The following is a 13,491-nucleotide window of genomic DNA, read 5'->3' as shown; positions in this document are numbered from 1 at the left end:
ACAAAAACTCTCCAGATTATTGACTTTTTAAAGTTTTTCTAGGAAACGTTCTAGATGAATGCTTATTAGCCTTTGTCAGTATGTACTTTTGCAAAGTGTCTCTGTGGCGCAATTAGTTAGTGTGTAAGGCTATTAATCAAAAGGTTGGTGGTTCAATCTCACCCAGGAATGTAATTGACCTTGTGATCAGATTTTGGTGATATTTAAGTAGACAAGTCAAAATTTCAAACCCCCTCTTATTGTGTAGGGTACCTGGCCTTCTCTGATGTAATCAGAGTTAGATTTGATTCAGTGATTTTATAAAAAACAGCTAGGAAGCACAATTTAGCAGTGGGTTGCAGATAAAAAAAATATGCTGGCAGAAAAATCCAATTGAGTGATTAAACAGCTCTTCATTTTCTGGCTTTATTTTTATGCTAACAAATTTGTTCTCTGAAAAGTGTCCACAAAGCCATGTCTCTGATTAACACCTTTGTAGGGATGGTTTTTCACCTATTACTAAATTAAACTTGCTTCATTGGAAAGGCAGCAAGATGCATCCTCATTTCAATGTCTACTGAAATAATACAGGTTGACACCAGGAAACATTAACGCCACTGCATCCTTGCTGCTTTCTCATGTGGAAGTTTGTTTAATGTGAAAACAATGTGATATCTAATTAGCACACAGGTAAGGAATTAAGAAAATCTTTATTTAAGGGTGAAGATGTTTCTCACAAAATCGTTGCCCCAATGCATCATTGAAATTCAAGCTGGAAAGATGATTTTAATATATCACTTGTACATTTTGTATTGCTCTTCTGGTGACAATGTAGTTTGTTTTTGTCAATTACCATTTTAATAATAGGGTAAAGAAAATTAAGTGGATTTTTGAAAGAAAACAATACTGTCAATATACTATTAAAACAAATTAAAATGGTAAAAGTTATTGTACTTTAAGTAAAAATAAAAGAGCAAAAATATCAATCCCAGTTTTGGATTACTTTAATTAACAAAAAAAAATGCATATAGCAAAGGATAGTTTCAATCTGCCTACCTCTGGGTTATGGGCCCAGCATGCTTCCATTGCAGTACTCTGCTGCACATGTAAGTGCAAGAGATCCTGAAGCACTCACTCATCATGGGAAAGTACCAATGTGTTTCTTCATTGGTTGATGGAAGAAACATCTTACAAAAACTCTCCAGATTATTGACTTTTTAAAGTTTTTCTAGGAAACGTTCTAGATGAATGCTTATTAGCCTTTGTCAGTATGGACTTTTGCAAAGTGTCTCTGTGGCGCAATTGGTTAGTGTGTAAGGCTATTAACCAAAAGGTTGGTGGTTCAATCCCACCCAGGGACGTAATTGACCTTGTGATCAGATTTTGGTGATATTTAAGTAGACAAGTCAAAATTTCAAACCCCATCTTATTGTGTAGGGTACCTGGCCTTCTCTGATGTTATCAGAGTTAGATTTGATTCAGTGGTTTTATAAAAAACAGCTAGGAAGCACAATTTAGCAGTGGGTTGCAGAGAAAAAAAATATGCTGGCAAAAAAATCCAATTGAGTGATTAAACAGCTCTTCATTTTCTGGTTTATTTTTATGCTAACAAATTTGTTCTCTGAAAAGTGTCCACAAAGCCAAGTCTCTGATTAACACCTTTGTAGGGATGGTTTTTCACCTATTACTAAATTAAACTTGCTTCATTGGAAAGGCAGCAAGATGCATCCTCATTTCAATGTCTACTGAAATAATACAGGTTGACACCAGGAAACATTAACGCCACTGCATCCTTGCTGCTTTCTCATGTGGAAGTCTGTTTAATGTGAAAACAAGGTGATATCTAATTAGCACACAGGTAAGGAATTAAGAAAATCTTTATTTAAGGGTGAAGATGTTTCTCACAAAATCGTTGCCCCAATGCATCATTGAAATTCAAGCTGGAAAGATGATTTTAATATATCACTTGTACATTTTGTATTGCTCTTCTGGTGACAATGTAGTTTGTTTTTGTCAATTACCATTTTAATAATAGGGTAAAGAAAATTAAGTGGATTTTTGAAAGAAAACAATACTGTCAATATACTATTAAAACAAATTAAAATGGTAAAAGTTATTGTACTTTAAGTAAAAATAAAAGAGCAAAAATATCAATCCCAGTTTTGGATTACTTTAATTAACAAAAAAAAATGCATATAGCAAAGGATAATTTCAATCTGCCTACCTCTGGGTTATGAGCCCAGCATGCTTCCATTGCAGTACTCTGCTGCACATGTAAGTGCAAGAGATCCTGAAGCACTCACTCATCATGGGAAAGTACCAATGTGTTTCTTCGTTGGTTGATGGAAGAAACATCTTAAAAAACTCTCCAGATTATTGACTTTTTAAAGTTTTTCTAGGAAACGTTCTAGATGAATGCTTATTAGCCTTTGTCAGTATGTACTTTTGCAAAGTGTCTCTGTGGCGCAATTGGTTAGTGTGTAAGGCTATTAACAAAAGGTTGGTGGTTCAATCCCACCCAGGAATGTAATTGACCTTGTGATCAGATTTTGGTGATATTTAAGTAGACAAGTCAAAATTTCAAACCCCCTCTTATTGTGTAGGGTACCTGGCCTTCTCTGATGTAATCAGAGTTAGATTTGATTCAGTGATTTTATAAAAAACAGCTAGGAAGCACAATTTAGCAGTGGGTTGCAGATAAAAAAAATATGCTGGCAAAAAAATACAATTGAGTGATTAAACAGCTCTTCATTTTCTGGCTTTATTTTTATGCTAACAAATTTGTTCTCTGAAAAGTGTCCACAAAGCCAAGTCTCTGATTAACACCTTTGTAGGGATGGTTTTTCACCTATTACTAAATTAAACTTGCTTCATTGGAAAGGCAGCAAGATGCATCCTCATTTCAATGTCTACTGATATAATACAGGTTGACACCAGGAAACATTAACGCCACTGCATCCTTGCTGCTTTCTCATGTGGAAGTCTGTTTAATGTGAAAACAAGGTGATATCTAATTAGCACACAGGTAAGGAATTAAGAAAATCTTTATTTAAGGGTGAAGATGTTTCTCACAAAATCGTTGCCCCAATGCATCATTGAAATTCAAGCTGGAAAGATGATTTTAATATATCACTTGTACATTTTGTATTGCTCTTCTGGTGACAATGTAGTTTGTTTTTGTCAATTACCATTTTAATAATAGGGTAAAGAAAATTAAGTGGATTTTTGAAAGAAAACAATACTGTCAATATACTATCAAAACAAATTAAAATGGTAAAAGTTATTGTACTTTAAGTAAAAATAAAAGAGCCAAAATATCAATCCCAGTTTTGGATTACTTTAATTAACAAAAAAAATGCATATAGCAAAGGATAGTTTCAATCTGCCTACCTCTGGGTTATGGGCCCAGCATGCTTCTATTGCAGTACTCTGCTGCACATGTAAGTGCAAGAGATCCTGAAGCACTCACTCATCATGGGAAAGTACCAATGTGTTTCTTCATTGGTTGATGGAAGAAACATCTTACAAAAACTCTCCAGATTATTGACTTTTTAAAGTTTTTCTAGGAAACGTTCTAGATGAATGCTTATTAGCCTTTGTCAGTATGTACTTTTGCAAAGTGTCTCTGTGGCGCAATTGGTTAGTGTGTAAGGCTATTAACCAAAAGGTTGGTGGTTCAATCCCACCCAGGGACGTAATTGACCTTGTGATCAGATTTTGGTGATATTTAAGTAGACAAGTCAAAATTTCAAACCCCATCTTATTGTGTAGGGTACCTGGCCTTCTCTGATGTAATCAGAGTTAGATTTGATTCATTGATTTTATAAAAACAGCTAGGAAGCACAATTTAGCAGTGGTTTGCAGAGAAAAAAAATATGCTGGCAGAAAAATCCAATTGAGTGATTAAACAGATCTTCATTTTCTGGCTTTATTTTTATGCTAACAAATTTGTTCTCTGAAAAGTGTCCACAAAGCCAAGTCTCTGATTAACACCTTTGTAAGGATGGTTTTTCACCTATTACTAAATTAAACTTGCTTCATTGGAAAGGCAGCAAGATGCATCCTCATTTCAATGTCTACTGAAATAATACAGGTTGACACCAGGAAACATTAACGCCACTGCATCCTTGCTGCTTTCTCATGTGGAAGTCTGTTTAATGTGAAAACAAGGTGATATCTAATTAGCACACAGGTAAGGAATTAAGAAAATCTTTATTTAAGGGTGAAGATGTTTCTCACAAAATCGTTGCCCCAATGCATCATTGAAATTCAAGCTGGAAAGATGATTTTAATATATCACTTGTACATTTTGTATTGCTCTTCTGGTGACAATGTAGTTTGTTTTTGTCAATTACCATTTTAATAATAGGGTAAAGAAAATTAAGTGGATTTTTGAAAGAAAACAATACTGTCAATATACTATTAAAACAAATTAAAATGGTAAAAGTTATTGTACTTTAAGTAAAAATAAAAGAGCAAAAATATCAATCCCAGTTTTGGATTACTTTAATTAACAAAAAAAATGCATATAGCAAAGGATAATTTCAATCTGCCTACCTCTGGGTTATGAGCCCAGCATGCTTCCATTGCAGTACTCTGCTGCACATGTAAGTGCAAGAGATCCTGAAGCACTCACTCATCATGGGAAAGTACCAATGTGTTTCTTCATTGATTGATGGAAGAAACATCTTACAAAAACTCTCCAGATTATTGACTTTTTAAAGTTTTTCTAGGAAACGTTCTAGATGATTGCTTATTAGCCTTTGTCAGTATGTACTTTTGCAAAGTGTCTCTGTGGCGCAATTGGTTAGTGTGTAAGGCTATTAACCAAAAGGTTGGTGGTTCAATCCCACCCAGGGACGTAATTGACCTTGTGATCAGATTTTGGTGATATTTAAGTAGACAAGTCAAAATTTCAAACCCCATCTTATTGTGTAGGGTACCTGGCCTTCTCTGATGTAATCAGAGTTAGATTTGATTCATTGATTTTATAAAAACAGCTAGGAAGCACAATTTAGCAGTGGTTTGCAGAGAAAAAAAATATGCTGGCAGAAAAATCCAATTGAGTGATTAAACAGCTCTTCATTTTCTGGCTTTATTTTTATGCTAACAAATTTGTTCTCTGAAAAGTGTCCACAAAGCCAAGTCTCTGATTAACACCTTTGTAAGGATGGTTTTTCACCTATTACTAAATTAAACTTGCTTCATTGGAAAGGCAGCAAGATGCATCCTCATTTCAATGTCTACTGAAATAATACAAGTTGACACCAGGAAACATTAACGCCACTGCATCCTTGCTGCTTTCTCATGTGGAAGTCTGTTTAATGCGAAAACAAGGTGATATCTAATTATCACACAGGTAAGGAATTAAGAAAATCTTTATTTAAGGGTGAAGATGTTTCTCACAAAATCATTGCCCTAATGCATCATTGAAATTCAAGCTGGAAAGATGATTTTAATATATCACTTGTACATTTTGTATTGCTCTTCTGGTGACAATGTAGTTTGTTTTTGTCAATTACCATTTTAATAATAGGGTAAAGAAAATTAAGTGGATTTTTGAAAGAAAACAATACTGTCAATATACTATCAAAACAAATTAAAATGGTAAAAGTTATTGTACTTTAAGTAAAAATAAAAGAGCCAAAATATCAATCCCAGTTTTGGATTACTTTAATTAACAAAAAAAATGCATTAAGCAAAGGATAGTTTCAATCTGCCTACCTCTGGGTTATGGGCCCAGCATGCTTCCATTGCAGTACTCTGCTGCACATGTAAGTGCAAAAGATCCTGAAGCACTCACTCATCATGGGAAAGTACCAATGTGTTTCTTCATTGGTTGATGGAAGAAACATCTTACAAAAACTCTCCAGATTATTGACTTTTTAAAGTTTTTCTAGGAAACGTTCTAGATGAATGCTTATTAGATTTTGTCAGTATGTACTTTTGCAAAGTGTCTCTGTGGCGCAATTGGTTAGTGTGTAAGGCTATTAACCAAAAGGTTGGTGGTTCAATCCCACCCAGGGACGTAATTGACCTTGTGTTCAGATTTTGGTGATCTTTAAGTAGACAAGTCAAAATTTCAAACCCCCTCTTATTGTGTAGGGTACCTGGCCTTCTCTGATGTTATCAGAGTTAGATTTGATTCAGTGATTTTATAAAAAACAGCTAGGAAGCACAATTTAGCAGTGGGTTGCAGAGAAAAAAATATGCTGGCAAAAAAATCCAATTGAGTGATTAAACAGCTCTTCATTTTCTGGTTTATTTTTATGCTAACAAATTTGTTCTCTGAAAAGTGTCCACAAAGCCAAGTCTCTGATTAACACCTTTGTAGGGATGGTTTTTCACCTATTACTAAATTAAACTTGCTTCATTGGAAAGGCAGCAAGATGCATCCTCATTTCAATGTCTACTGAAATAATACAGGTTGACACCAGGAAACATTAACGCCACTGCATCCTTACTGCTTTCTCATGTGGAAGTCTGTTTAATGCGAAAACAAGGTGATATCTAATTAGCACACAGGTAAGGAATTAAGAAAATCTTTATTTAAGGGTGAAGATGTTTCTCACAAAATCGTTGCCCCAATGCATCATTGAAATTCAAGCTGGAAAGATGATTTTAATATATCACTTGTACATTTTGTATTGCTCTTCTGGTGACAATGTAGTTTGTTTTTGTCAATTACCATTTTAATAATAGGGTAAAGAAAATTAAGTGGATTTTTTAAAGAAAACAATACTGTCAATATACTATTAAAACAAATTAAAATGGTAAAAGTTATTGTACTTTAAGTAAAAATAAAAGAGCCAAAATATCAATCCCAGTTTTGGATTACTTAAATTAAAAAAAAAAAGCATACAGCAGAGGATAGTTTCAATCTGCCTACCTCTGGGTTATGAGCCCAGCATGCTTCCATTGCTGTACTCTGCTGCACATGTAAGTGCAAGAGATCCTGAAGCACTCACTCATCATGGGAAAGTACCAATGTGTTTCTTCGTTGGTTGATGGAAGAAACATCTTACAAAAACTCTCCAGATTATTGACTTTTTAAAGTTTTTCTAGGAAACGTTTTAGATGAATGTTTATTAGCCTTTGTCAGTATGCACTTTCGCAAAGTGTCTCTGTGGCGCAATCAGTTAGTGTGTACGGCTATTAACTAAAAGGTTGGTGGTTCAATCCCACCCAGAGATGTAATTGATCTTGTTATCAGATTTTGGTGATCTTTCAGTAGACAAGTCAAAATTTCAAACCCCCTCTTATGGTGTAGGGTACCTGGCCTTCTCTGATGTAATCAGAGTTAGATTTGATTCATTGATTTTATAAAAACAGCTAGGAAGCACAATTTAGCAGTGGGTTGCAGAGAAAAAGAAATATGCTGGCAAAAAAATCAAATTGCGTGATTAAACAGCTCTTCATTTTCTGGCTTTATTTTTATGCTAACAAATTTGTTCTCTGAAAAGTGTCCACAAAGCCAAGTCTCTGATTAACACCTTTGTATGGATGGTTTTTCACCTATTACTAAATTAAACTTGCTTCATTGGAAAGGCAGCAAGATGCATCCTCATTTCAATGTCTACTGAAATAATACAGGTTGAAACCAGGAAACATTAACGCCACTGCATCCTTGCTGCTTTCTCATGTGGAAGTCTGTTTAATGTGAAAACAAGGTGATATCTAATTAGCACACAGGTAAGGAATTACGAAAATCTTTATTTAAGGGTGAAGATGTTTCTCACAAAATTGTTGCCCCAATGCATCATTGAAATTCAAGCTGGAAAGATGATTTTAATATATCACTTGTACATTTTGTATTGCTCTTCTGGTGACAATGTAGTTTTTTTTGTCAATTACCATTTTAATAATAGGGTAAAGAAAATGAAGTGGATTTTTGAAAGAAAACAATACTGTCAATATACTATTAAAACAAATTAAAATGGTAAAAGTTATTGTACTTTAAGTAAAAATAAAAGAGCAAAAATATCAATCCCAGTTTTGATTACTTAAATTAACAAAAAAAAATGCATATAGCAAAGAATAGTTTCAATCTGCCTACCTCTGGGTTATGGGTCCAGCATGCTTCCATTGCAGTACTCTGCTGCACATGTAAGTGCAAGAGATCCTGAAGCACTCACTCATCATGGGAAAGTACCAATGTGTTTATTTGTTGGTTGATGGAAGAAACATCTTACAAAAACTCTCCAGATTATTGATTTTTTAATGTTTTTCTAGGAAACGTTCTAGATGTATGCTTATTAGCCTTTGTCAGTATGTACTTTTCGCAAAGTGTCTCTGTGGCGCAATCGGTTAGTGTGTTCGGCTATTAACCAAAAGGTTGGTGGTTCAATCCCACCCAGGGACGTAATTGACCTTGTGGTCAGATTTTGGTGATATTTAAGTAGACAAGTCAAATTTCAAACCCCCTCTTATTGTGTAGGGTACCTGGCCTTCTCTGATGTAATCAGAGTTAGATTTGATTCAGTGATTTTATAAAAAACAGCTAGGAAGCACAATTTAGCAGTGGGTTGCAGAGAAAAAAAATATGCTGGCAGAAAAATCCAATTGAGTGATTAAACAGCTCTTCATTTTCTGGCTTTATTTTTATGCTAACAAATTTGTTCTCTGAAAAGTGTGCACAAAGCCAAGTCTCTGATTAACACCTTTGTAAGGATGGTTTTTCACCTATTACTAAATTAAACTTGCTTCATTGGAAAGGCAGCAAGATGCATCCTCATTTCAATGTCTACTGAAATAATACAAGTTGACACCAGGAAACATTAACGCCACTGCATCCTTGCTGCTTTCTCATGTGGAAGTCTGTTTAATGTGAAAACAAGGTGATATCTAATTAGCACACGGGTAAGGAATTAAGAAAATCTTTATTTAAGGGTGAAGATGTTTCTCACAAAATTGTTGACCCAATGCATCATTGAAATTCATGCTGGAAAGATGAATTTAATATATCACTTGTACATTTTGTATTGCTCTTCTGGTGACAATGTAGTTTGTTTTTGTCAATTACCATTTTAATAATAGGGTAAAGAAAATGAAGTGGATTTTTGAAAGAAAACAATACTGTCAATATACTATTAAAACAAATTAAAATGGTAAAAGTTATTGTACTTTAAGTAAAAATAAAAGAGCCAAAATATCAATCCCAGTTTTGGATTACTTTAATTAACAAAAAAAAATGCATATAGCAGAGGATAGTTTCAATCTGCCTACCTCTGGGTTATGGGCCCAGCATGCTTCCATTGCTGTACTCTGCTGCACATGTAAGTGCAAGAGATCCTGAAGCACTCACTCATCATGGGAAAGTACCAATGTGTTTCTTCGTTGGTTGATAGAAGAAACATCTTACAAAAACTCTCCAGATTATTGACTTTTTTAAGTTTTTCTAGGAAACGTTTTAGATGAATGCTTATTAGCATTTGTCAGTATGTACTTTTGCAAAGTGTATCTGTGGCGCAATCAGTTAGTGTGTACGGCTATTAACCAAAAGGTTGGTGGTTCAATCCCACCCAGGGACGTAATTGACCTTGTTATCAGATTTTGGTGATCTTTAAGTAGACAAGTCAAATTTCATACCCCCTGTTATTGTGTAGGGTACCTGGCCTTCTCAGATGTAATCAGAGTTAGATTTAATTCAGTGATTTTATAAAAACATCTAGGAAGCACAATTTAGCAGTGGGTTGCAGAGAAAAAGAAATATGCTGGCAAAAAAATCAAATTGCGTGATTAAACAGCTCTTCATTTTCTGGCTTTATTTTTATGCTAACAAATTTGTTCTCTGAAAAATGTCCACAAAGCCAAGTCTCTGATTAACACCTTTGTAGGGATGGTTTTTCACCTATTACTAAATTAAACTTGCTTCATTGGAAAGGCAGCAAGATGCATCCTCATTTCAATGTCTACTGAAATAATACAGGTTGAAACCAGGAAACATTAACGCCACTGCATCCTTGCTGCTTTCTCATGTGGAAGTCTGTTTAATGTGAAAACAAGGTGATATCTAATTAGCACACAGGTAAGGAATTACGAAAATCTTTATTTAAGGGTGAAGATGTTTCTCACAAAATTGTTGCCCCAATGCATCATTGAAATTCAAGCTGGAAAGATGATTTTAATATATCACTTGTACATTTTGTATTGCTCTTCTGGTGACAATGTAGTTTTTTTTGTCAATTACCATTTTAATAATAGGGTAAAGAAAATTAAGTGGATTTTTGAAAGAAAACTATACTGTCAATATACTATTAAAACAAATTAAAATGGTAAAAGTTATTGTACTTTAAGTAAAAATAAAAGAGCAAAAATATCAATCCCAGTTTTGATTACTTAAATTAACAAAAAAAAATGCATATAGCAAAGAATAGTTTCAATCTGCCTACCTCTGGGTTATGGGTCCAGCATGCTTCCATTGCAGTACTCTGCTGCACATGTAAGTGCAAGAGATCCTGAAGCACTCACTCATCATGGGAAAGTACCAATGTGTTTATTTGTTGGTTGATGGAAGAAACATCTTACAAAAACTCTCCAGATTATTGATTTTTTAATGTTTTTCTAGGAAACGTTCTAGATGTATGCTTATTAGCCTTTGTCAGTATGAACTTTTCACAAAGTGTCTCTGTGGCGCAATCGGTTAGTGTGTTCGGCTATTAACCAAAAGGTTGGTGGTTCAATCCCACCCAGGGACGTAATTGACCTTGTGGTCAGATTTTGGTGATATTTAAGTAGACAAGTCAAAATTTCAAACCCCCTCTTATTGTGTAGGGTACCTGGCCTTCTCTGATGTAATCAGAGTTTGATTTGATTCAGTGATTTTATAAAAACAGCTAGGAAGCACAATTTAGCAGTGGGTTGCAGAGAAAAAAAATATGCTGGCAGAAAAATCCAATTGAGTGATTAAACAGCTCTTCATTTTCTGGCTTTATTTTTATGCTAACAAATTTGTTCTCTGAAAAGTGTCCACAAAGCCAAGTCTCTGATTAACACCTTTGTAAGGATGGTTTTTCACCTATTACTAAATTAAACTTGCTTCATTGGAAAGGCAGCAAGATGCATCCTCATTTCAATGTCTACTGAAATAATACAAGTTGACACCAGGAAACATTAACGCCACTGCATCCTTGCTGCTTTCTCATGTGGAAGTCTGTTTAATGTGAAAACAAGGTGATATCTAATTAGCACACAGGTAAGGAATTAAGAAAATCTTTATTTAAGGGTGAAGATGTTTCTCACAAAATTGTTGACCCAATGCATCATTGAAATTCATGCTGGAAAGATGAATTTAATATATCACTTGTACATTTTGTATTGCTCTTCTGGTGACAATGTAGTTTGTTTTTGTCAATTACCATTTTAATAATAGGGTAAAGAAAATGAAGTGGATTTTTGAAAGAAAACAATACTGTCAATATACTATTAAAACAAATTAAAATGGTAAAAGTTATTGTACTTTAAGTAAAAATAAAAGAGACAAAATATCAATCCCAGTTTTGGATTACTTTAATTAACAAAAAAAAATGCATATAGCAGAGGATAGTTTCAATCTGCCTATCTCTGGGTTATGGGCCCAGCATGCTTCCATTGCAGTACTCTGCTGCACATGTAAGTGCAAGAGATCCTGAAGCACTCACTTATCATGGGAAAGTACCAATGTGTTTCTTTGTTGGTTGATGGAAGAAACATCTTACAAAAACTCTCCAGATTATTGACTTTTTAAAGTTTTTCTAGGAAACGTTCTTGATGAATGCTTATTAGCCTTTGTCAGTATGTACTTCTTGCAATGTGTCTCTGTGGTGCAATTGGTTAGTGTGTAAGGCTAATAACCAAAAGGTTGGTGGTTCAATCCCACCCAGGAACGTAATTGACCTTGTGATCAGATTTTGGTGATATTTAAGTAGACAAGTCAAAATTTCAAACCCCCTCTTATTGTGTAGGGTACCTGGCCTTCTTTGATGTAATCAGAGTTAGATTTGATTCAGTGATTTTATAAAAAACAGCTAGGAAGCACAATTTAGCAGTGGGTTGCAGAGAAAAAAAATATGCTGGCAAAACAAATCCAATTGAGTGATTAAACAGCTCTTCATTTTCTGGCTTTATTTTTATGCTAACAAATTTGTTCTCTGAAAAGTGTCCACAAAGCCAAGTCTCTGATTAACACCTTTGTAGGGATGGTTTTTCACCTATTACTAAATTAAACTTGCTTCATTGGAAAGGCAGCAAGATGCATCCTCATTTCAATGTCTACTGAAATAATACAAGTTGACACCAGGAAACATTAACGCCACTGCATCCTTGCTGCTTTCTCATGTGGAAGTCTGTTTAATGCGAAAACAAGGTGATATCTAATTAGCACACAGGTAAGGAATTAAGAAAATCTTTATTTAAGGGTGAAGATGTTTCTCACAAAATCGTTGCCCCAATGCATCATTGAAATTCAAGCTGGAAAGATGATTTTAATATATCACTTGTACATTTTGTATTGCTCTTCTGGTGACAATGTAGTTTGTTTTTGTCAATTACCATTTTAATAATAGGGTAAAGAAAATTAAGTGTATTTTTGAAAGAAAACAATACTGTCAATATACTATTAAAACAAATTAAAATGGTAAAAGTTATTGTACTTTAAGTAAAAATAAAAGAGCCAAAATATCAATCCCAGTTTTGGATTACTTTAATTAAAAAAAAAAGCATACAGCAGAGGATAGTTTCAATCTGCCTACCTCTGGGTTATGAGCCCAGCATGCTTCCATTGCTGTACTCTGCTGCACATGTAAGTGCAAGAGATCCTGAAGCACTCACTCATCATGGGAAAGTACCAATGTGTTTCTTCGTTGGTTGATGGAAGAAACATCTTACAAAAACTCTCCAGATTATTGACTTTTTAAAGTTTTTCTAGGAAACGTTTTAGATGAATGCTTATTAGCCTTTGTCAGTATGCACTTTCGCAAAGTGTCTCTGTGGCACAATCAGTTAGTGTGTACGGCTATTAACTAAAAGGTTGGTGGTTAAATCCCACCCAGGGACGTAATTGATCTTGTTATCAGATTTTGGTGATCTTTAAATTGACAAGTCAAAATTTCAAACCCCCTCTTATGGTGTAGGGTACCTGGCCTTCTCTGATGTAATCAGAGTTAGATTTGATTCATTGATTTTATAAAAACAGCTAGGAAGCACAATTTAGCAGTGGTTTGCAGAGAAAAAAAATATGCTGGCAGAAAAATTCAATTGAGTGATTAAACAGCTCTTCATTTTCTGGCTTTATTTTTATGCTAACAAATTTGTTCTCTGAAAAGTGTCCACAAAGCCAAGTCTCTGATTAACACCTTTGTAAGGATGGTTTTTCACCTATTACTAAATTAAACTTGCTTCATTGGAAAGGCAGCAAGATGCATCCTCATTTCAATGTCTACTGAAATAATACAAGTTGACACCAGGAAACATTAACGCCACTGCATCCTTGCTGCTTTCTCATGTGGAAGTCTGTTTAATGCGAAAACAAGGTGA

This window comes from Pseudophryne corroboree, unplaced genomic scaffold (genome assembly GCF_028390025.1).
Source record: "Pseudophryne corroboree isolate aPseCor3 unplaced genomic scaffold, aPseCor3.hap2 scaffold_699, whole genome shotgun sequence".
Lineage (NCBI taxonomy): Eukaryota > Metazoa > Chordata > Amphibia > Anura > Myobatrachidae > Pseudophryne > Pseudophryne corroboree.
This window is presented reverse-complemented; position numbering follows the sequence as displayed.